General features: G+C 41.8%; 1 protein-coding gene and 1 pseudogene across 9 annotated transcripts in view; one reads left to right on the top strand and one right to left on the bottom strand.

The window, feature by feature from the left end:
* Window positions 1–26,257, top strand: part of KLC4 (kinesin light chain 4) — a 232,257-nt gene that overhangs the window by 30,215 nt on the left and 175,785 nt on the right. The window contains exon 1 of one of the 9 annotated variants that reach the window (XM_085888195.1): window positions 1–40. This exon is cut by the window's left edge and continues 99 nt beyond it. The exons of 4 other annotated variants lie outside the window; for them this stretch is intronic. The gene's annotated coding sequence lies outside the window, so the exon portion shown is untranslated. Of the gene's footprint in view, window positions 81–14,674; window positions 14,770–24,486; window positions 24,509–26,257 lie in introns of those variants that run through there. 4 more of the 9 variants (XM_085888196.1, XM_085888190.1, XM_085888194.1 and 1 more) reach the window with 4 other exon arrangements.
* Window positions 20,274–24,363, bottom strand: LOC147023114 (uncharacterized; annotated as a pseudogene).

Here is a 26,257-nt window from a genome sequence, read left to right on the forward strand (position 1 = left end):
GCTGTTGAGAGGACAGATGGTGACGAAGGCTCACGCACAGGTTGGCGCGCAAGAGAGTTCCGGAAAAAGAAACGGTACGAGTGAGTTGTTTGCCGACAGTGTGGGTGTGTGAGAGAGAGAGAGAGAGAGGGAGAGCCAGAGATCCATCCGGACAACTGGCTGTGAGGATGCCAGGAGGCGGATGCGTGCTCTGACCCGTTATGGAGGGGTACCGAGTACACCACCAGTCGACGACGGCGTCTCCTGCTCGAACCATTGACGAACTCAGACGCGACAACACGAATGTCATGATTATCGAGTTTATTAATGTTCCAAGACGTTTTAACCCGCGTCCTCTCGGCTGCCGCTGTGTGTGACTGTGCTTCGTGATGATGACACCCCTCAGTGACTGCTCGGGGTGTTTTACTCTCTTAATTTTGCCTTTTTGATTGCACGGATATTTTCTCGGGCGGCTAATAACGCTGCATCATTTTCTGGGGGTGTGGCTGTGCCGCTGATGCAGTGCCCCCCTGTTACCAGCAAGCTAGTACTCATTTTGCCGACCTCGGAAGGATGACTACCCGAGTCAACTGACCTGATGTTAATTGAATGGATGACGGTGGTTCGAACTCGTTCTAAGATCTCAAGCTGGCCACCTTAACCTTTGAGCCAACAACAGGCCTGATTACTGTGATGATTTGTTTATTGTCTTCTTATTTGTAGAACGTGTCTCGTATTGTCTTATATTCTTTGTTGTCTACTACTACTACTACTACTACTACTACTTTAACGGCCCACAATTTTCCCACCTTCTTGTGGGGTCAGGAGGGTAGGAGGGCCCAAGTCTTTCACGAACCAGCTTGCCAGACTTGCCAGACAAATTGGAATTTGTTTGGTGTGTTGTTGGTAACTCAATTGCTCTTCATGAAAGACATCATGGTATCCTTGAAACCCAGCAATTAATGCTAGCAGATGAGGACACCCAGCTTAACATCCATCCAAGGGACTGCACACTTTGTGCTGCAACTCCCTTGCCTGCAAAGAGCACCAATCGGATGGTTTGTAATCGGGTGGCGAATCGATCCCAGACTCGACGGCCCAAAGGTAAAGTGCGCTACCTCTGCGCCATCCCGCAGGATAATGTCCTTGCTCTTTTAATCAGCATCGAAACTCTTCCGTGAACTCCACACACGGTGGGGAAAAGCTTGTTTGCACTGTGCAGCATGTTCTTTGTTTGTTGGGTACAGTTTTTAATCTGCCCTGATATTGAATTGGATTCTGCAGGAGTTTGTAAGTTCACCAACTTTTTGCGCACAGTTGTTTTAAATGCTGATTTTCTTTTTTCCTTGCGCATTTTGAAGCCACGCAACCATTGATAATTTTCTGTCCACTGGTCCATCTCTTGTCACGTTTCACTTGCCAGTTTGCTAGATGTTCATGTATGTCAACTTAGAGATGTTCATGTTGAATTGTTTCACTTGTGTTTCACAAGACAGCCTCTCTTATCTCTTCATAGTTGCACAGCTAAGTGACATTGCATGCTCTTTCCTCTGTCACACACCCTGAACCAGTTTATGAAAGGATGACTGAATGTTGTGGCATCACTGTAGTCACGCGCCCATCTGCGGGCCTTATCGCACACAAGAGCATTTGCAACACCAAGCGGCTAACCAGGCTTGCATCGGTGGTGGTAACCTTTCACCACTTTTGCAGCTTCGCTTTAAAACTGTTCTCCACTCTCCATTCCACCTCCATTGAAGTCTTCGGGTATTTAATTTTCTTGTCTCGCATATGTTTGGCTAAATCGATGATTCCGCTTTGTTTTTGCTTCAAACTTGAAGAATGGAGGTATGACTGACTGAACATGTTTTAATGCCATGTTTTGCTTCCATGATATCTCTTCACCGAGATATGATAAGTTATGGTATCAACCGTTGTGCATGTATTTAAAAAAAAAAAAAATTATTACAAATAACGACGAGGGATGATTAAGATTCAGCTTGTCCCATGTATTTTGGATGCTGCAATAATTATTATTATTTAATTTCATATTTTATGATCGACCTTAGTTTGTTAACAATTCAATTGTTCGATAAGTTAGTGGAAATTATTCAAAAACAAATATAACTTATCTGCATGTTTTTTTTTTTTTGTCAATTGTGTTCATGGACTGGAATGAAACGTTGGTTTAAAGTGAGATAAAGTTGGAGGAATGCAGAGTGCAGACAACATGGATCCGCTGCTTGTGAAGCATTTATTAACAGGTCCGTGAAATTTGCAGACAAATTGATTTTAGACTTTTTACCTGCAGATTCTTTTTATATTCTTGGTAAAAGGGGATATTTATTTTTTGAGTTGAGATTTTGAGAAACAATCCAGACTTTCAACATTGAAGGTCAAATTGATGAAAGTAATTGTTCAGGGTCGATCCACCTTCTACTTTTGTGTATGGAGGTTGAGACTAATAGAAGAGCTGATTCGATGAGTGTGGAAGCTCCACAAACTAATTGAGAGGATGCAGGTTGTAGTTGCACAATGGACAAACGAAGAAGTAATGGCATGGGCAAATAGATGAGTTGAAGGTAGACAAATGGACAGGGTTAGTTATCTATTATGAAGATCAATGGTGGGTATAAGAGGCAAGATGACATTTCAGTCAGCTGCTAACCTAGATTGTGGATGTAAGAGCATCAAATGACAGGCTCTAGGAAAAACATGAATAATACAACGTAGATATAATGAAATAGTTTAAGAGGGCTTAAGTTCAGTAAGTCCTACCTCCATGCTTCCAGTTTGAAGCAAAAACAAAGTTGTGGATTTGATTTCACCAAAAACATGAATAATACGAGAAGTGCTCTCGGTAGAGCGCATACCTCTGCCATATAATGCCTAATCCACAAGAACGTATCCGGCCCAATGCATTTTTGAAATATCATGCTATATATTGTTTTTGGCCCTATCTCTCAATTATGAAGAATCACTTTAAATATTAAATAATTCTCGTATCCAGATCCGGATTTGGATCTTCACCAAAATCGAATCTATTCTTCCTTGCATGCTCTTTCCCACCTTCTTGTGGGGTCAGAAGGGGACCCTCCTCCTCCTCCTCCTCCTCCTCCTCCTCCTCCTCCTTGTGGGACACACACCCAACGTGTCCACCAAGTTTCGTCTGAATCCGTCCACAGATTTTTGAGATATTGTGCTATATATCATTTTGGCCCTATCTCCCAATTGTGAAGAGTCACTTTAAAAATTAGTCGCCGGATCCGGATCTTCACCAAAATCTAATCGATTTGTCCTTGTCACACACCCAACCTGCCAACCAACTTTTATCTGGATCCGTCCACAACGTTTTGTGATATCCTGCACACACACACACACACACACACACACACACACACACACACACACACACACACACACACACACACACACACACACACACACACACACACACACACACACACACACACACACACACACACACACACACACACACACACGAAAACATAACCTCCTTTGCCTCTGTTGGTAGAGCTAACAAAGATGTAACCAAATGGTCTAAGAGTCCTTAAAGTAGAAGACCAGAAGAGAAGCAATTTGTACTCCAAGGCCACAAACCTGAGTGGATCATCATATTTTGGCCTCTTGATGGGAGATGCCAATGAATTGCATTAGTGTTGGGGTTCTCTAATGTGAACATGGGTCTGCTGGTTGCAGCTGAGATGCAGCTTTACCTCTAACACAGTTTAGAGCAGCAATTTGGAATTTGTTCAGGTGCCCGTGATAACCTGCCGACTATTCATCGAGAGACTCCATGGAACCTCTGACCTCCTCACTTCATAACTAAGCTTGGCAAAATTAAATTTCTATTTACAAAATAAATAAAAATAATTTGACAGCTCAAGAACAATTTTTTTTTTTTTTTAATTTGATTTTATTTAGATTCTTTTTTTTTAAAAATCGATTTCAATTTTAATTATCAGTGTGTAATACCCATGGTATTATTATTGCCATTTAACCACCCACAGAACATGCAACTCCATATAATATTTCTCACCTCTAACCCCACGCACACCACTGTTTACTGAATGCGTTGCCCCACAGCCGGCTGTTTGCATAAATATATGTAAATTCCTCTTTACTCATTGCATTTTCTTACATATTAATGGAACTCTAAGTTTTTAACCATTATTGTTTATATTCCCTTTCTATTAATGATGTAAGTTTTAAATATATATATATATATATATATATATATATATATATTTATTCATCGTTTTGTGAGTGTGATCTGAAATTGATGTTGATCGACATTTACTGATAAAATGTGAATCCTGCTGAGCTTCTCCGTAGGCAATGAATGATACCAGGCAGATCCCCAATTTAACATCCATCCATTATAAGGTATGGATGGAGCACTCATTTGTGCAACATCCTGCCTTCGGAGCACCAATCCGCAGCACCAATCCGACAGTTTGTATTAGGGCTGATAATTATCTTTGTAGTTTGTATTAGGGCTGATTTTGTATTACAAACTGATAGTTTGTATTGGGGCTGATTATAATCGAGCGCAGAGTACATGCCTCAAAGCTAAGTGCGTCTTTGCATCATGGTCTTGATGTCAGTTCTGAACCATATGTTTAAAGCTGATGTTTATCATTGTCGATCAGGACTTCAATTGAAAACTTAACCTTGATCTCATTTTCTCAAAACTTGGATCATGTGGGATAGCTCTGTTTGCTCCTCAGGAGCTCAATTGATTTTGTAATTTCTTGCTTAAGTTTATGTTGCTTTTATAAACCTCTTTACATGCTCCATAATTTTAAATCGTTTCCATTTTGCCAATATGTTTTTGCTTTTCTTTCTGCCTTCTTTTCATGGTATATACCATGTTATACAAAATTGCTGGCATGTAAATGCATACGTGTGATTGTATGGGTCATCCTGGCTGGCATTGCCATCTGAACCAATGGCTCGTGAAGCTGGGACAAACCAACTACTGTACAATGTTCATTTCGCTATTGTCTACCAGTTATTTTATTTCATGTAAAACTATAGTTATATTTTCATTGTGCCCTTGTCTTGCATGTGATGAATGCAAGACAAGGACATGAACAAAAAAATCCTGCAGCATTGGAACATCTGTAATCTTATAATTTGCTCCACTTTTTCTCCTCCTCCTCCTCCTCCTCCTTCTTCCTGTCGTCTTCTTCTTTCTTTTCCACTTTTTTCTTCTTTCTCCTCCTCCTCCTCCTTCCTCATCCTGAGAGTATTATCACACAGGGGGTTTGCATGAATTAAAGTAGGACAGAAAAATCTGGACTGTGCCCACCTTAGCTGGCACTAATTTGCACCAGCCTTAAACTTCTTCTCCCCAGTGGCATCAACCACAGTCTGCGGAAGAGACTACCAGAAACAGATTGTGTCTGGGAAAAATGATTATCTCAAAGTGTTGGTTCTTGCTCGGGGGATGCCGAGCATTGATTGTTGCCTCTTGTTGCTGCATTTAGGGTTGAGGGACTAGGCTTTCTGATGGGATGCATACCAGGTTGTTACAGATGTGGTGCACCATTGGGACTTTCAAGACTGCACTATGGTGTTCAAGAGTCTCCCACTGTTATTGTTTGGCCATGGCAGGCACACTCCTGCACGACTGCCTGTAGTTGTTGGTCACAAACCTAGTTGCTCGTCTTGCACCGACTCCACCTTGTCTATGTTTCGATGTGTATATAGGTCCCATGCACAGCTGGCATACTTCACAATGAGTCTTACTGATGCTTTGTAGCACAGGTCCTTTTGTGTGATGTGGGCAGCTTATTTGATTACATCGGAGAAAGATCAAGGTGTTGAGGCCTTTCTTTGTGATGGAATCTACATGCTTGTTCCAGGAGAGCTCTTGAGATAGCTCCACTCCGAGATACCTGGCTGACGTTACCCCTTCCAGAGGTTGATTGTGGACGTGGTAGGCAAACTGGACTGGTTTCTGTCATCTGGTGACACTTATAACTTGGAATTTCTTTGGGTGGAACTTCATAAACCATCTCTTCCCCACACCCCCAATCCCCCATTCTTGCAGAGCCTTCCTGGATCACAAAAAGACAATACCTTTTTTTTTTTTCAGTTTGGCCTTTATTCAGATTAGTTGTATTGAATGTGGGGAAAGACATTCAATATGTTGTATGATAATTGGCTGGATACATCCTAGAGCAGGAATACAGTGTCGAGAAGGAGGCAAAGCAATGGTTAATTAAGGATTTTGAATTAAGGCTTTATGATTAATAACATATCTAATCTTACTTCTTCCAATTAAAAACAAAAGCTCACAACCATCACTTGTAATTTGATTTTAATGAATCCATCCTTTGGGATATTAAAGAATGTTTTGCACATTCAGAGCTGATAAACCAAAGCAAAAGGCTTTGAATGTAATCAGTATTTTAAAAAAATATATTTTTCTCCCCACGGTAAAAGGGGATATAATATTTATTAATGTATCCCCTTTTTAATTATTTATTTATTTATGTATGATGTTTCTGACAAAAGGTAGAACGTTGGAGTTACACAACCATGTACTTTCATTTTGTCCACCAAAATGTACTTGGTATTATTGCTGTCAAATTATTCCAGAGAGCTTCAAATGTGTCAGCGCACCGTGAAGAGAGGTTTGCAGCTGTTGCACATATGAAGTCGGCAGTTGTGGAGTGTTGCATTACTGCAGGGGCTTTAAATGAACAGAGCCTCTGTCTTGGCTGTGCCTAACCTCCGCAGATGCAAGCCACAAACGCACAGACAATTTGAAGCATTCTGGTGCTGCATTTCCGCATTGGCTTTGAACATGTGGGTGCAGCTTTCATGATTGTCTGAACCTGACTGAGCATGCAAATGCCGATGTGTAATTTATGCGGAGGAATACACAAGTTGCAAAAACAGTGTATGGCATAAAAGAAAAAGCCTGCATTCTTGGAGCATCTGTGATCATGTTGGTGGCACTATCAAAAGCAATGGGCAAACGTCGATGGGACGTAGCACTTGAATAATCAATTGACCGGTGTCAAGCCCATTTGGTCTTTTCTAATCATTCCCGGGTACAAAAAGGAAGCAATAATCTCCATTGATCCACCACGTGCCACTCGTAAGCGAGTCGTCTTGTAAAATAGTGTTTCGGAGTCACGCTCCATCTCGCGATGCAGGGAGTTTGCATATTCATGTTCCATATATAGTATACCATGTCAATTATTGTCCCATTTTCTATAAATGTGGGAAGGATAGCCTGAAGGTACGCGCACACGCCTCTGCGCTGTGTAGCCTGGCTTTGAATCCCGGCCGGACTATAAACTGTCGTCCCCAGTGTTTCTCAGGTAGGGTGATTCATAAATGTGTGTGCCGTTCCTCAGATGGATGCTAAACGAGGCATCCCACCTGCCAGTATTAGTTGGTGGACATTAAACATCCCATGTTGTCTTTCGTGAAGAGAAGGCAAGCTATCACCAGCACCTTGGCCAAGGTCCAAATTCCTGCTCTGATGTCCTGTGTCGGAGTGGCTACCCCTCAATGATTGTAACTCGAGCAATGGAAACTGCTTCAGCAGCACTGATGCTCTGTATAGAGAGAGCATGGTTCATGATCTGATGTACTAATGTGTTTGTAATTGTAATTCTCCTGTCATGAGAAGGCCAAATGCCTCAATTCTGTGTATGCTTCCAATTCTTGTCCGCAATTCCTCACTCTTGGGACCCATCCTTCCCTGTCATACCCAACTGCTCCTGGACTCTGTCTTTTGCACCTGAAAATGTGGAGAAGGTTCTTTAACCCTCAACTCGGACTCTGCAACTGGACCTGATGCCATCAGCTCACTTGTCTTAAAATCCTTCTCTGCCGCTCTTTCCCATCATTTGTCTGCCCTTTTAACCCTGTAACTTGCACTCTGTCATCTTCCATCTGCTTGGAAATCCAACAACATCACTGCATTGCATAAAAAATGTGCAAACACGTATCCCCCTTAACTAAAGACCTATCAGCTTGCTTCCAATCAGCAAGGTCATGGAATCCATCATTGCAGTTGAAATTAAATCATTGTTTTTCTCCAACAACTTCATCTCGTATCACCAATTTGGTTTCAGAACAGGTCACTCCACCTTGGACATGCTGCTTCGACTTGCCCAGCAATGGATGGAGGCCCCCAATTTCAGAAATGAGATCAGGGTCGTCTCTCTGGACATATCTCGTGCTTTTGATACAGTCTGGCAAACTCGCTTCTGCCGTACTCTCCAAACTCTCTGCCTATGGCATCCAAGTCCAACTCCACACATGGCTTACTGAATTCCTCCACTCTTGTAGCCAATGTGTGGTTCTCAACGGAATCCTTTCATCTGCTCTCCCTCTCAAGGCTGGAGTGCCCCAATGCAGTGTTCTCGCCCCAGACCTACTCCTGATTTTAATAAATGACCTCTTTGACTGGAAAATCCACTTTATCTATTTGCTGATGACTTTATCCTCTGCTGTGACACCCCTCATCCTTTAGACAGGCATCCTGCTCTCTCTCTCTCTCTCTCTCTCTCTCTCTCTCTCTCTCTCTCTCTCTCTCTCTTTCTCTCTTTCTCTTTCTCTTTCTCTTTCTCTTTCTCTTTCTCTTTCTCTTTCTCTTTCTCTTTCTCTTTCTCTTTCTCTTTCTCTTTCTCTTTCTCTTTCTCTTTCTCTTTCTCTTTCTCTTTCTCTTTCTCTTTCTCTTTCTCTTTCTCTTTCTCTTTCTCTTTCTCTTTCTCTTTCTCTTTCTCTTTCTCTTTCTCTTTCTCTTTCTCTTTCTCTTTCTCTTTCTCTTTCTCTTTCTCTTTCTCTTTCTCTTTCTCTTTCTCTTTCTCTTTCTCTTTCTCTTTCTCTTTCTCTTTCTCTTTCTCTTTCTCTTTCTCTTTCTCTTTCTCTTTCTCTTTCTCTTTCTCTTTCTCTTTCTCTTTCTCTTTCTCTTTCTCTTTCTCTTTCTCTTTCTCTTTCTCTTTCTCTTTCTCTTTCTCTTTCTCTTTCTCTTTCTCTTTCTCTTTCTCTTTCTCTTTCTCTTTCTCTTTCTCTTTCTCTTTCTCTTTCTCTTTCTCTTTCTCTTTCTCTTTCTCTTTCTCTTTCTCTTTCTCTTTCTCTTTCTCTTTCTCTTTCTCTTTCTCTTTCTCTTTCTCTTTCTCTTTCTCTTTCTCTTTCTCTTTCTCTTTCTCTTTCTCTTTCTCTTTCTCTTTCTCTTTCTCTCTCTTTCTCTCTTTCTCTCTTTCTCTCTTTCTCTCTTTCTCTCTTTCTCTCTTTCTCTCTTTCTCTCTTTCTCTCTTTCTCTCTTTCATCAGATCCTGACAAAATCCCAAACTGGTCAAACACTTGGAATATGCCTTTCAATCCTGATGAATCTCCGCAGACACTTTTCTCTGAAAGGACCATCTCGCAAAACATCTGCTCTCTTAATAATCCTCTTGAGGAAGTTCAGTCATTCAAACTCCTGGGTCTTACCATCAGGCATGATCTTTCTTGGGCAAACCACATTTTAAAGTTGGCCTCCAAAGCCTGGGCATCTTCCATTGTACAAAGTCCTTCCTTGGCACACCTGAACTCCTATCCACCTACAAGGCTTTCATCTGCAGCTTGGTGGAGTACTGCTCTCCCCTTTGGGCTGGCTCCCCTGCCTCACACCTTGCTCAGATGGATGCAGTGGAAACCAAGGCCTTCGCGATTATTGGAATCTCCCGCAACGAAGCCGAGTTGATTGGTCTGTCACTACACCATTGCAGATAGGTTGGTTGTCTCTCTCTCTTCGACCGCCTTCTTTCTGGTTTTGCACTGTGCTGCTCTTTTCGTGCTTTTCCCCACCTCCAGGTTTCTGCAGGGCACACACGGTTCACCATAAACTCCCTTCTGGTTAAGCTACCTAAATCCAGGATCACTCTTCACCTCCACCCAATCGTTTCTTCTTTTCTCCCCCCCCCCCCCCATGAAACCAACTTCCACATTCTCTTCAATGTCATTCTTCCCTCCAGGTCTTCAAGATAGCTGTTCCCACCATCTCAGATCGTTTCCAATCCAAAACCATGATCTTTTCTACCTTAGATAATCCACCCTAATCCCTCCTTCCAAATTCCCAGTTTTCCATCCTAATAATTAACCTCCACCATCGAAGATGGACGGAGGTTACTGTTTTCACCCCTGTCTGTTTGTTTGTTTGTTTGTTTGTGAACAATATTACGGAAAAAAACTCCTGGACGGATTTCAACGAAACTTGGTGGGGCAATTAGGTATGGTCCAAGGATCATGCCATTAGATTTTGGACTTGGTCCAAAGTCCAATATGGCCGCTATGGCGGCCATTTTGAAAAAAATATTTGAATTTTTGTTTTTGCATTTCTACATGTTTTAAGTGATTTCCAACCCAAAAAAAAAATTGTCAGAGAAAAAACAAAATTTTGCAACTTTTTTTTCAAAATTTTTTCGATTTATTAGAAAAATATTTGAATTTTTTTTGCATTTCTACATGTTTTAAGTGATTTCCAACCAAAAAAAAATTTGTTGGAGGAAAAAAAACCCAAATTTTGCACTTTTTTTTTTTTTCAAAAAAAATTCGATTTTTTTTTTGGCATTTCTACATGCACATCGATCTAGTTTAGTTTATTCAATCATGGTTCAGTAGAGTCTGATCCGTTTTGACCTACAATGAATAGGATATCAGGTTCACTTAAAGGTCCCCTGACATGCTAAAGTACATAAATTTCATTTATATATGTCCTGGAGGAGTTTTTCATCATGATTTCAGATCTGACAATGTTTTTTTCACAATACTCATTCTGTAAAATGTAAAATATAGAATAAAAAAACAAACGTCTTTGGGAACGCCCCTAAAAATTATCCTGAAAGGGGCGTAACCCACATGACGTCATATGTGGGTTACGCCCCTTTCAAAGGCTGCACGTTAATTACTCGGGTTGGTGGTCTACGTGATTCTATTGGCTTTCTGAATGATTACTCGGGTTGGTGGTCTACGTGATTCTATTGGCTTGCTGTGTGTTTCAACATTTGATTGGCCGACTCAATCGCTTCGTTCATTTCTGCTTTAAAAAAGTCGAACATTTGGTTTTGAATCATGGATGGCATGGACTTTCATTTGTCTGGTAGTGACAGTGAGTGTGAGAGAAATGAAGGATTTTGGTCTGAATCACATGGGGAATTGTGGGATAACATAATCGCAGGAGGTGAAGTTCAGGCAGCTGGAAATGAAATACGGCCTTTAGCAGTTCGAGCCCGAAGCAGGACAAGCAGAGGAAAATGGCGATGAAATGATCGGGAGGACATCGAAGGAAGACTCGGAAATAACAACTGGTTAGACTAAATCCTCTTCGTAATTCAATAATGTAAATTCGACTTGCATACTGCTCGATATCAGAAATATTTTAGTGAGGTGACGTGGCCAGCGCAGCGGACATGTTTCTCCGTGGCGAATTAATCACAAACAAGGCCGGCGCATGTCATCGGCCGTGTCTCTCCGCGCATAAAACGAAGCAACCTCGCTGTCCGGATACGATGAAAACTTGTGTGCAGAACACACCTTGTGACACAATTGTCTCGAGTAGTCCGATAAATCTGACGTTCTGTTGCATTTTTATTTATTTTATTCCTACTGTCATCATGCAGCACCAGTAGAAAACAATGAAAAAAAGACAATAATAAAATAAAGCTACAGCACGTCAGATTTATCAGCCTAGTCAGACGGACGACGGATTTATCGGACTCGTCTAGACTCTAGACATCTCGAGTTGACAAGTAACTTGTATTAGCATGCACACAATATATAAGTCAATGGATAAGAGTCCCGAGGATATGAGGCCGTGTAATAGGACAGATACATTTGTCTTTCATAGTTGTGCAAACATTTTTTTTCCCTTTTCTTTTATTACAGCATTTTGGCTGGTGGTGGTGGTCGTATGGCAGCTTAGCTGCCGGGGTAGCTATCATTTCTTGAAGCGCGACTGTGTCGCTGATGCAGTGCCCCTCTACCAGTACACACACGGGAACTGGTACTCATTTCGCCGACCTCGGAAGGATGACAGGCTGAGTCAACGCCCTGGTGTATTAATTCAGCGGCTGACGGGGCTTGAACTCAGACCCTAGGATCCCAAGCCACCACCCTAACCACTGAGCCAACACCAGGCTTGCATTTTGGCTAAATGTTAATGAATAGCATGCCAATGGAAGTAGTACCTTCACTTTAGATGTCCATATTCTCCGACGATTATCATCTTTCGGGAATACATGAAGGCTTACACCGTCTTTGCTTGTATTGTTGCATCCTGCTACGATACATCTTGCAGGCATTTTCGAAAGTACGGCTAAAACAATTAAAAACTTTCGTGAAACAATCGCTGGAATTAAGACGATCACAGAGATTGCACTAACATGTGCAAACTGCATTTGTAGGTACTGTATAAGGCGCGTGACATCTCGACTCGAGTCAATCCACTCTGTGTGAGTTACTGCATGTGACGTCACACAGCGATTCGCTGAAGTCCATTTTTTAAGGGGCGCAGCATAGCACGTTGTGAATAGCTCCAGAAATGATCGAAATATTGCTCTAATTATCCCATTTTGATAAAAAAACATGGGTGATTTCTTAACTAGGAAGGTAAAGTTAATTTATAAATAACAAGTTTATTTTGCATGTCAGAGGACCTTTAAGTGACCCAGCAGTATTGGCGGCGGAGGTTTTGCACTCCACCGAGTGCTCCCCCTCTAGTTTCCTTCTGTATCCATCTTGTCAACCCTAATGCATCCTCTCCTGTCCTTCATGCCTCCCCATACCCATTGTTTGTCCAAGTCTGCCTCTATCTTGGCCTTCAACTTTGCCGTTGGTGTCCCCCCCCCCTTCACCTGTTCCTTTTGTCCTGTTGTGCCCTGATCCGTTCAGTATACTAATTCTAGCTCTTCCACGAGCCAAAACTAGGTATACAAAAAAAATTCAACTTAAAGTGCAGTGATGTTTCCTTAAGCCCTCATCATGCTTGTGAATGAGCTCTTCCATGAGCCTTAGCTCACCGAAAAAAATAACCCCGCAAAATATAGAAAGTGGTTAATCACATAGGAATATAGTTGTCCCCTGCTCCTCCAACAAGGCCAAAGACAGGGGGACATTAAAATGAGCTCCGTCTGACCGACCGATCATCTGTCCACGTACCTTCGTGTACGTAATATTTCAAAAACCGTTGAACATTTCGTTTTCATTTTGCAGATATCTGTTCCTCATGATGTTATCTCAACCTGATTCTATAAAGTTGGTGATTGGATGAATTGTTACCATGGCAGGTTGGCAGTCATCTCGGAAACTTGGCTTGTGTACGTAGCATTTCAAAAAAAACGTTCAAGATTTCGCTTTCCTATTATGCATATATCAATTCTTCATACCACCCAAAAGGTGGCGGGACCTTAAGTATCGGCTCCTTTTTGGAACTTGCCTTGCTCTTGAAGGCTACTGTTGGCCTATTTTTGCTCTGATGAAGGGTTAACACCTGAAACATCAGCCTCTTGCTTCCCACGGTGGTTAGCATACGTCAGTTGTGCTTCCCACAGTGGTAAGCATGCATCGCATACATCGTTCTGTTGTTTAGCATACATCGTTTCCTTGCTTTCCTCGATGGTTAGCAATTATCATGCATTATTCTGTTGATTCCACCCATAGTTAATGGCTCAGAAAGATGCCATGAAGTATACAAGATTCCATTCTTTGCTGTTGGACAGCAAGCCATAACTTTGTCGGTGCCACCATAAAATACAATGGATAAACCATGTTGATGTACCACTTGTGCAATCTGTTTATCAGTTGCAAACAAACCTGGCCTTCATTTGAAATATACTCTTAGGCGACCACATCATGAATAATTTGATTTGATTTGATTATTCAAACAAGTAGATAGTTGTGAGTTGTGATAGGTGTGATAGAAACTTACTTCCTCGCATCACGACAAAACCAAAAGATGTGATAAAGACAGCTATGAAACTAGAGGGGGAGCACTCGGTAGAGTGCAAAACCTCCGCCGCCAATACTGCTGGGTCACTTAAGTGAACCTGATATCCTATTCATTGTAGGTCAAAACGGATCAGACTCTACTGAACCACGATTGAATAAACTAAACTAGATCGACGCGCATGTAGAAATGCCAAAAAAATAAAAATGAAATCTTTTTGAAAAAAAAGTTGCAAAATTTGTTTTTTTTCCCCTAACAAAGGTTTTTTTTGGTTTGGAAATCACTTAAAACATGTAGATATGCAAAAAAAATTCAAATATTTTTCAAATAAAATCGAAATTTTTTTTGAAAAAAAGTTGGAAAATTTTGTTTTTTTTTTTGGACCAAGTCCAAAATCTAATGGCATGATCCTTGGACCATACCTAATCCCCCCACCAAGTTTCGTCGAAATACGTCCAGGAGTTTTTCCGTAATACTGTTCACAAACAAACAAACAGACGGGTGAAAACGGTAACCTCCATTCATCTTCGATGACGGAGGTTAATGAAAGGGTACTTGTGAATTTACTCATCATCTATTTTTTTGAAGAGAGTGGCTTTGCTGAGTTGGCAAAGCCTTGTTGCATTGCCATAGCCGGTGTACGTTTGAATCCCATTGGAGCTCCGTGGAAATTTCTGCACCCGCTGATTGAGTCTTGACTTTTTTTTTTTCTTCCAGGATTGATTCTGGTCACGGAGACGTTCATGGCTTGTGAACCTGCCGATTATCCGTTGGGATCATGGACCTCCACCCGATGTGCTAACCCCCAACCCGTGTGTATTTTGAAGTCGCATTTTATTCTGCAAAAAATGCTGCACAAGTTCAGGGATTTATTATATCGCATGACATGCACAATTTAATAACATTCCCTCAAAGGAAGTGAGAAACGTTCTACTCTTTCATCACACACGAGTTGGTGACCTTTTCTTTAAATTTTCATTCTTTTCAAATTTTCTTTCTTCACCTGATCTCGTACTTGCGGTTCTTTCTATCATCTTCCCACTGTCTCAGTCTCAGTCTATCCCCTCGGCCTACTGAGTTGCACAACTTGATTTGCTCTCTTTATTCCATGGATTAAAAAAAAATTCTTCCTTTCTTTCATGTAAGGCAGTGCTACTCAAAGTGGTGGTACGCGGACCGGTGCCGGAACGCGAGTCATTGACTGCCGGTCCGCGGCGAGTTTCCTGTTTCACATGATCAGAATGTATAACATGTAATGTATAAAATAAAAATCTATAATATCTTGAAAAAGAATATATTTAAGCTGACAAATTCAAAATGCGAGAGAGAGGTCTATATTTATACAATACAAAATATATATTAAAAAATGTCAACTTTTATTGTATACATTATATTTTAATATTTTTCCGGTATAAATTAATATTACTACGGATGTTCAAACAATATTTTCTCGGATCATAAACAAATAATAATATGGTACCGGTCCCTGGCACATTGGAAAAAAAACTGCCGGTCCGCCACATCAGATAGTTTGAGAAGCACTGGTGTAAGGGATGTTTCAATTCACTTCCTTCCTGCTTTCACGGTTTTGGCCCACCACCACCTTGCATTGAATCTTCATATGGCTGTAAACTCTTCTTTAACTGCCCAATGAGTTTTTCTCATACCTCTTTTATCAGTACTCGAGAATTATCATTACTGTATGAAAGAAAAAACAATTAAACTTTCACTCATTTAACCTTGACATTAGTCTTTGACTTTGCAAATAAATTGGAATTTGTTCACTTTGTAGTTTGGATGGGAAAAATGAGATATACTTGACTTTGCATGAGTCAAATGAGGTGATCTCAAAATGTTAGAGATTGTTTTGTCGTAATAACTCCATCACCACATCTTTCGAAAGCATGCAGCTGCACATGATTGGTGTTCATATAATTGAGTGCCTCTTACATTATAAGCGAGCCTGAGGTTTTGCCTACAGGGTTCAAATACCTGCTTGTTTAGGGGAAGTGCATTTGTTTGCAAGTTTTTGGTACCTGTTCGTTTGTTTGATTGGCTGTTTCTGTATTTTGCCTTTGTTTGGGGAGCTAAAGCTCAGGGCAAAGCTTGTACACAAATCACAAGCAAGACACTGACACTAAAATATGTCTATACATATATATGAATTATAAATACAATACATATGAGTTCCCTTGCAAGAAACTTCAACACAGAAGGAAACCATTAGGCCCATCAAAGCCTGCACGAGTGTTGCCAATTTATTGGTTGTTTTTCCATGCTCTGGCATTTTGAATGTCGAGAATCAAGCAAGGATGCAGCACGTACCATTTTAAAAGTCTTTGGTATGACTCTGCTGTGGTTCGAACCACTGACCTTCCAGACTCGGAGCGGACCTTTTAACCAGTATGCCACCGAGTCTGGTAAATGTGCAAGTGCATCATTAGTACACAATGGACAAATCGATACTGCATATATAGAACTTGGCACATTCGCATTAAGAGATGGATCATGAACCTGGCACCCCAGCAATCCCGAGATTTAACTGGAACCTGGGGTCCCAGCATCATGAGCCAAGGGCTCAGATGGGAACACCAACCAGGGCAATTCGGTGTGTGATGGGTTTGATTTGAATGGAATTTTTTTAGCATCTTTATAAATATTCTCTGGATTTAGGATGACCGAATGCTAAAAGTATAATCTGCTCTCCTTTAAAGGTACACAACTTCCTCATTGACTTATTTTGTATGTCCATTGTAATGAATGTGAAATTTGAACACATGAAATCCCCTGTAACATACTGGAAAGGTTTCTTGGAAAAAGAGCCATACCCACATCTTGTGGAAGCTCAGTCATTGTTAGGATTTGTGATAAATGATGTGACACGTTTCACTGCTCACCATTGGCTTTAGTTGTGGAGATGAGAAACTGTTCTAATGGGTGTGATGTTTAGTTTCAATGTTCATGGACCTTCCCTATTTGCTTTTCAGAAAAATAAAAGCCTACTATTTTGAAGCCCTTGGTTTTCTCTCATCTCTTACAGTGGTTATAGAAAGTTCTACACCCCCTTTCAAAATTTTCACCTTTTGTTGCCTTGTAGCCTGGAATTGAAATTGCATTAAATCAGACTTTTTCCACCTTTAATTACACACCATAACTCGCAACTTCTACAAAACTAGAATATATTGGTTGGATAAAGTGTCCACTCCCCTTATAATAGCAATTGTAAATTAGCTCAGGTGTAACCAAACACCTTCAAAATCACACAAGTTAGTTGGCCTCCACCTGTGCTAAATTGCAGTGATTCTGAATATTTCAGAATAAAATCAGCTGTTCCTGTAGGTTTCCTCCACTGGGCAGTGCATTTCTCAGTAAAGACTCAACTATGAGCACCAAAGGGATTTCAAAAGACCTCTGGGATAAAGTTGTGGCGAGGCACAGATCAGGGAATGGGTATGAAAATATTTCAAAGGCCTTGAATATCCTTTGGAGCACAGTCAAGACAATCATTAAGAAGTGTAATGTGTGTACTACCACCAAAACCCTGCCTCGATCACTGACCTTCCAAACTGGATGACCAAGCAAGGAGGAGATTGATCAGAGAGGCCACCAAAAGGCCAATGGCAACTTTGAAAGAATTACATGCCTTTATGGCAAAGACTGGTCGCTGTGTGCATGTAGCAACAATATCCCAAACACTCCACAAGTCTGGCCTGTATGATAGAGTGGCAAGAACGAAGCCATTACTCAAAAAAGCCCACATTGAGTCCCGTTTGAGGTATGAAAAAAACCACTCCAGAGATTCTGAAGCCATGTGGAAAAAAGTTTTTTGATCTGATGAAACCAAGATGGAACTTTTTGGCTGAAAAGCAAAACGTTACATTTGGTGCAAACCCGACACAGCACATCACCCAAAGAACACCATCCCTACTGTGAAGCATGGTGGTGGCAGCATCATGTTATGGGGATGTTTCTTATCAGCAGAGAATGGGGCACTTGTCAGGATAGAAGGGAAAATGGATGGAGCAAAATACAAAACGATCCTCGAGGAAAACCTGCTGCTCTCTGCAAGAAAGCTGAAATTGGGACGGACGTTCACCTTTCAGCATGACAACGACCTGAAGCACACAGCTAATGCTACAATAGAGTGGCTAAGGAACAAAAAGATAAATGTCTTTGAGTAACCCAGTCTGAGCCCTGACCTAAATCCAATCAAAAATCTGTGGCATGACTTGAAGATTACTATCCATCAACACTCCCCATGCAACTTGACTTAGCTTGAACAGTTTTGTTCAGAAGAATGGGAAGAAAATATTGCCAAATCAAGGTGTGCAAACTTGGTAGAGACCTATCCCAACAGCCTCGCAGCTGCAGTTGCTGTCAAAGGTGCTTCACTAAGTAATAACTCGGGAGGGTGGGGGTGGACACTTATCCAACCAAGATATTCTAGTTTTGTATTTTTAATCAATTCTCTGAAATTTGTAGAATTTGTTTTTCACTTCGAAGTTGTGAGTTACGATGTGTAAATAAAGGTAGGAAAAGTCTGATTTAATGTCATTTAATTCCAGGCAAAAAGGCATTTCACGATTTCATGCGAGCATTTCAGTAACTTGGATTGTATGCATGATATTTCAAAAAACGTTTGAAATTTAGCTTTCATATTGCACAGATCTATTCTTCATACCACCCAAAAGGTGGGGGACCTCAAGTATCAGCTTCTTGTTGAGAATAATGACAACAATCCATTAATATAATAATTTACTGTATGTATCCCTCATTCTTATCTTCTCCTCCCTTATCTCTATTTCAAGTATGGCATACAGGTACATTTGCTTGTGTAGCTAGAGATCACAAGCGTTAAATCTATCATTTTGTTGCTTTTAAAAACCATATCTTGACAGGCTTGTGTTGACAAGTTGTCTCTTGCTTCTTTGTTGGGGAACTGTGTGGTTCGTCATTCAACTTGTAAAGTGATTCATCCATCCATCTTTCCATCCTCAATAACGCAATGCTTCACCACCAGGGTGATACTGTTGTGGGGCCGGGGTTCGGTGGCGATAAACGACCACGAGGTGGAGCAGTGCAGTCATCTCCCACCGAACACCCGGAATTTAGGTCGTGACTCTCGGACAACTCCGAAAGGTCACAAGTCACTGAGAGGACCGTGGTCACCAATATTTTGATGGCGTGAGGTAGGGTCCACTTGTCTAACTCCAATTTACCTAAGTACTCACGCCGTCCAACTACCGGGGAAACCACACCCTCAGCCGACTTTGTCCGAATCGAGTCGCCATCACCGACTCGGATCCGGCGTAACCGAGTGGAAGTTACCAAAGCCGCGTCGGACCAAATGAACAATTTACTGGCCCGAATGGCCTTACTAATTCTCAATATGCACCATGCTAGGCCAATGGAGGAAAGCACAGAAAACGAGCTGGTACATTTAACAGGGGTTTATTTATAAGGGAGGGGGACATAGAGAGTAGAGTTAAACCAACTAAAAGAAATGCAGGTATAGTGGAGCAAGATAACAAGATCAATCGTTCAAATGATGATGCAAGCATGAAACTTGGCAGAAATATTTATTTTATGTCACTTTATGAGAAAAAAGTGCTCGCCACCTGAAATTCCAACATGGCCGCCATTTTCCAAGATGGCCACCAGACAACCATCCAAAATAAGAACAGATAACAATAGTTCAAAGAATGATACAAGCATGAAATTTGGCAGAAATATTTGTTTTAGGTCACTTTATGAGATACAACTGCGAGCCACTTAAAATTCAATATGGCGGCCATTTTCCAAGATGGCCGCCATGTTTTTCTGCCCTGCAATGTTCATTGTTCTGATTTAGGTCTGACAAGAACAACTGCATAGTGGGGTACAACTTAGTCCGTAACGATAGCATTTGCACCTTCCACTACATTGTGTCTTCCATCCACATTTCGTTAACTCCTGGCAGCTTTTAGCTATGGGAGCAAGGGCAGTCCAGAAGACCTTCCACGAGTCATCTTCTTTGAACCAAACCCACTCGGACGGACACTGAGCTTCTGCCTGGCGGACTATTGCCTGGCTCCAAATGTGTCCTGATTGATATGCAGCTCGCTTGGCATGTTCCGTGAGTGCTCCTTGTGTTGGTGGAATTAAATCATATGACCTCTGCTTTCGTGCAAAGAGAGCAAGCCGCACCTCATTCACTGACGTAACTGAATTTGATCTGTCATACATCAGGACCACAAATTTCTCCAGGATTTCTAGATCAGATGCCTCAATCTTTGATGGGCACTGACTGAGTTTCGTGAAGATTACTGACACTTCATCACATACATTCCATGTCTGCCCTGCTGTCCACAGCTTTGGGCGGGGCACGTACTTCTCCTCTGTTATCCGAACTTGGACGCTGGAACATTGAAATGCTTGTACCATGAAAGGATGCTGTTGTGGTTGTGCTGTGTAGCTGTGGTTGCTGGTGGATTGTGATCAATATTGTCCATAGCAGAGGTGGTGAAAATTCGCTTACGTAGAACTGGTGGACACACAACTCCTTCTTCCACATACTGGTTTACAACAGATTCGCCTAACTGGGCAGATATTTCTAATACCCTGTCATACGAAATGCTGATACCATTCTCATGAAGCTTGTCAATAAGTTGTCGTTTTCTCATCTTGGCAAACACTATCATCCCAATGTATACAGCAAATGGTGTCTCACGGTATTTAGAATGCCAGTGCATTGCTGATCCTTCTCTGTACTTTGTGTAGCAGTTGTACTGTAACAGTTGTGCAATAGCTAAGTCTGATTTTACTACACCATGTTTCAGATGTGACTTGATATCGACACCATGTTCGATATTACACACAAACTGTAGACGTGATGGAGGAATTGATTCTTCACCAGATCCTTCCTCAAACTTATCGTTGAATTTTGTCTTGTGATTAAGCATCTCTTTACGTATGATACCAGCAGCGTTAGCTAAGTGAATAGCTTCACCATATTTACTAGCATCAGCGAGAACTGAGCCTATGTCATTTTTTTAATGCTATCAGGACATCGCGTCCTTTCTGATGCACTTCAAGCTCAGGAATACGCGAGAGTAACTGTTCCTTTAACCTAGTTGAGTTGACATCAGGAGAGTCCACACCTCGTTGCTCTAATCTCTGCTTGTACAGTAAAGCTAAATCTGCCAGCCTAAATATAACTGGATCCGTTCCCTCGGTGGCAGTTCTGGTGTCAGTGATGTAGATGATAAGTTCTGAAAAAGCAATGGGGTATAACTCTTTACCTGGCTTTTGCAGCTCTGTTCTTGCTTAATCAAATTATGATGGGCTTGTTCTCGATTGTATACAGCTACCAGGCAAGCAGGATGATATTTCAACTCCAGCGCAATAGCATCGCCGGCACTGAGCTTTGTGAGGAGCTTTCCATCATTCAGAGTCCTGGCACACTCATTGAGTCTTTCATTCAATTGCATTGTAATTGCTTATCGTACAGTTGATGTTTCGGCCTCTTCTTCACACAAAAAGCATACTGATGAAGGTTTTGGTGGATCTGTTGTTCTTTGCCTCTTACTGCGGTTTTCTTCTCTGCATGTAGAAGTACTTGCAGTCTCTCTCTTCTGTGTCCTTTTTAGCTTTGTGTTATTGAACAACAATCTACAGCTTTGGTGATATTTTGCTCTGTTTCGCACCATTGTGTGTTCTATACCATCACCTTCATCTAGTCTGGCTGGATTAAGTGGAATCGGCATATCATTGATGGCATGAAACAATGGCACATTGTTTGCGATGTTGGTATAACCAACATAGTCCTGTTCCCTTTGGAATGAACTTAGTGGTGACATTAACTTTTCCTCTGTGTCCTTCTGACAGTGGCAACATTTCCTCCAGTTTGTTTGTGGTTTTGATTTTGCTTGAGTAAAAATAATTTGTGACGAGCAATGGCAAGTTTGAGGGTTTATCCTTTTACCACCTTGCCTTCGTGCACTTTGATGTATGGGATACAGCTAGGTTCATGCGTTTGCCCTACACCAAGCCCGATCGTTCATCCAATGCCATTTAAATCCCATGTGATCTGTACACCATCCGGATAACTACATGTAAAACCCCCGTTATCCTTGGCTCGGCTCTCCCGCGCTGGCACATCCTGTCGGTTCAGGTGTGGCTATCTAACATCTGAGGGGTTCATTAGATAGCATTTGGGAAACTAAACCCACGGTTTAGCCGACATTGAACCCCATGCTGAGTTGCACAGCAGTGTATGCCACCAGTGTGCCCTGGTAGTGCATGACATACTCTTTTTTTTTGTGTTTAGTCGATATTGGCTGGTGTCCACCACCATTGATGGTTACAATGTGTCAGGGTCCTATAGATCCTTGTGGCTGCATTTCGGTTGCAAGTGGTTTTATTCCATCTCCAAATGAGCTTCATCTGCCCAGAGCTGTCTGGTTTTCAGGCGCCAGAGATTCGCCTTTTGCACCACCACTATTTGTGGAAACACCCCCACCACGAGAAAGCTAGAGTTGGAGCTTGACTGCGAGAGGCTTTGTTTCGCTTGCCATTTGGGGCATTTCGTAGGCAAAGAGAGCTCATCCTCTTTGCCACCCCAGCACTAGCAGTCCTTTGGAGGGGCAATAACTATTTTGAGCAATTAAAATACAAGCTCTGTTCAAGATCTCCAACAATTCTAACCGTCCCTGTCTGTAACGTGATGAGAACCAATTTACTTGTATTCAAAGCCTGCACAATAGTTGTCATTTGACTTCTTTATTGTTATGCAAGTCCTAAAATTGATTTATTGGTTCATGAAATCGATCAATACACTCAAGAATTAGCTCTAGCAAGGACAAAAACCTATAGATCGACATCAAGATGAAATAAATCCGACATCTCTGGTGATTTTTTATGGTTTAAAGTTGTTTTTTTTCATACCCTGGTGGCCATCTTGGAAAAAATGGCCGCCATGTTGAAAATCCACGTGGCTCGCACTTTTTTCTTCCAGAGTGACTCTGAAGGAACGTTCGTACCAAATTTCATGCTTATATCACCATTTGAACGATTCTGCCAAAAAATCACACTTATTTGCTCCACTAGTATGTACAAGGCACTTAAACAATTTTACTTGAAGACGGGCCCACACACAGACACACACCCAAAGGAATGGACCCCGTCGGGTCTTTATTGAAGGCTTCCAGCTCGAGGAAAGGTGAGCTGGAGACCAGAGCCTGTGCTTGGACCTGTCCGGCTCAGCGGGACTCGAACCCGCAACACGGTGCCGCTCCAAGCACCAGGTACCATGCTCTCCAACCGGCCACGCACCAATCAACCAAGACCAAGGAGAAGATCAGAGACGACGTTGACCCAGGACCAGACAAACCAGCCAGCACCAAGACCCACGACCCCCAAGATGACCAACCATCCCCAGCCTGGCATTCCTTTATATCTTTCTTGTCCGGGGTGAGAAAATCGCCATCTGAGGCGGTCTCCATCCTCATTGGCCGGGGTGTCGTGGGAAAGTCGCCTCTGTGGCCATCTCAACCCTCATTGGCCGGGGTGTGGTGGGAAAGTCGCTCTCTGTGCGTGATTGAACAAGGGGCACGCCCCCTGCCTTTCTGGGTGGAGTCCCGATCTGAGTCTATGGAAATCTCCACCCACGTACGTGGCTGGACACGCGTGTGTAATGGCGCAATGTGCGAAGTGAAGGAGTGATTGTTTCGGTTGGCTGGAGGCTCGATTTGTATTGCAAAAACCCCGACTAAAAAAGTAATTCGCAGCGCACGCATGTAATTACCATTAGACACAGATAGGGGGCCCTAACTATAAACACATACTTATCGAAATAACTAAGCTTAGGGACTGTTTGTCTGTGTGCACAAGGCTTCCAGATTCGTAACAATATAACGCACCTATTCCAGTTTGCTTGTGAAGACCACAGAAACCATCACTGAATTGGCTGTACAGAACTTTAATCAAAGTTATTTGTTGAATCACCAGTCAAATGTTTTGGCTCCTGGCAATTTACATCCTTAAAGTGGCAGTAAACAGCAGATAGTAAGGCTTTTAATCATTTTTCCCACCATGCAATTGGCTGAGAAAATGTCCACAGTGCAGCAAAATTATGACTGTTGCTCACTCTTCACTCACATCGTTGAATTTTGACGCAACCGGACGCACGTCAGAGCAAGCTTATTGCGCTTGGAGATGCACAGCACTTTATAGCAGACGCTAACCCTCGAAAGCGGTTTATGTGTTTGTTTGTCTCGTGGCCAACCTTGGCCAGGGCTGCAGGAGAACAACAACGCCTGCTGTATAAGCAACGTTGTATGATGGAGGAGACGAATATTTAGTTTGTGTATCTTTACAAGGACGTTCCTCTCGAGCATTTCCCCAGAACGAGACCTGTTTATGTCCATGCCGATCCTGTTTCTGGAACTTGCTTTGCAACTTATTTTTCTTGTTGACTTTAACAGACATTCAACACCACCTGGACATCAGATCTGCATAATTCTGTGCTTAACTGCATTTTTCAAACAAAGCCCAACCTCCAATCTTTAACAGGTTTGTTTACTATTCACCATTAACATCTCCATTGCAACCCATACTCACTCTATTTAGCACGCTATAGCTTTGACATGAGCCTCCTATATTGGAACTAAAGCTTTTTTTCTCATGTGCAAAGACCAAAATTGCTGAAGGTACACAAAGTTATAAGGTTATCTTGACACATAAGGTGAGTGAGGTATGTGAGCACTTTGCAGTGCAGTATACGCAAGATCAAAGTCGGTGTCAATTTACTTTACTGTCACCAGCTCTGTACCATGTCATACGTTTAAGGCTTACATATCTGATTGAATTATTTTTCACAATTATTTGTCCCCTACCAGTTTTACCGGAGGGAACTACGGGTTTGCTCTGTCTGTCCGTATGTCTGTCCCACCTGTGGTTTTTCAGACTTTTTTTTTTTCATCATACTCTTTAACATATTCAACTGAAACTTGGAGCATGGCTTTATTATGATAAGTTTCAGGGCATTTCATCAATTTTTCACAGTCATGCCCGATTTGGACCACGTCAGTATGGGACATGTATTGCAAAGCAATTCTTGCTCCTGTTTTCATTAATTTTTCTTTCAGTTAAATTATCTTTCTCACATTTTGGATTATAAGTGCTGTTTGTTCGTATCTTTATTCTTTGGACAGGGTGTGCTTGAATTGTCAAAAGAATATGAACAACTACAGAGTTCATAGAACACCTTACCCTATGCAGTCTTGAGGAAAAGGACTTCCAAGGGAAGGGTCGTGTGAACTCTTGCTTTGCATTTCCGACCACTATCATCTATTTCCTATGAGCGGCCCAATTTTGTCTGAATCTTGCTATTCCTCAACGCTGAGAGCATGAGCGGCAATTGATTGGTCAAGATGGTGTAAAATGGCATAATCTTTTGTCCAAGTACTGCTAAACTGGGTTTTTTTTGGAAGTGCCAACAAGGTGATTTGTGTTCTCGTGTTCAAGTGTGTGCCTGGTGTTGGCTTAATGGTTAGAGTGGTGGGCTTGGGATCCTAGGATCCTGAGTTGAAACCCCGCTCAACTGTTGAATTAATACCAGGTGGGGTTGACTCTGCCTGTTATCCTTAAGAGGTCGGCAAAATGAGTGCCAGCATGCTGGTATCCTGTGTTGGAGTGGCAACCCGTCCAGGATTGTGCCCAATAGCCAAGGAGACTGCTTCGGCAGCACTAACGCTCTGCACAGAGTATGGTCCCAATGGATGGATGGTTCAAGTGTGTAAATCAGTTGAAATATACAAGTTTTAAAGGCTGGATGAAAAAAAAAAAAAAATAGAACTTTGTTTTTTGGAAGGTTATCGCTGTTGATGCTCGTCTTTTACACCAACTTATTTAACATGTTAAATTCGTTATTTGTGCCTGTTGTTTGCATCCTTTATGACGTCCCGAAAAAGTTTCCTGTTTGGAATGATTTTCAGTTTTGGTTGACTGCCAGACAGGCAGACAAATTAAAACAATTATCTTACTCCTCTGTGCATATGCACGCTCGGGATGAGATTCCGTACAATTTGCCAAATTCAAATTCAGAGCCAAAGTACTGCTAAACTTCAGGTTCGTGTTCAGATTCATGTTCAGATTCGTGTTCCGATTCGTGTTCTACAGTGTTCACAATGTAAAACTCAATTGAAATCAAGTAGTTTCTCGATCACAGACTGACGTCTGTCGGCAGAGTGAACCAATTGCTGAACTCCGCTTTGCACTTTGCGTGCTGGGTTATAAAGGTGTACCTTTAAATAAATCATG

The sequence above is a fragment of the Eptatretus burgeri genome, chromosome 7 (assembly GCF_056783735.1).
Source record: "Eptatretus burgeri isolate ZD-2024b chromosome 7, Ebu_testis_v1, whole genome shotgun sequence".
In the NCBI taxonomy this organism is placed as follows: Eukaryota; Metazoa; Chordata; class Myxini; order Myxiniformes; family Myxinidae; genus Eptatretus; species Eptatretus burgeri.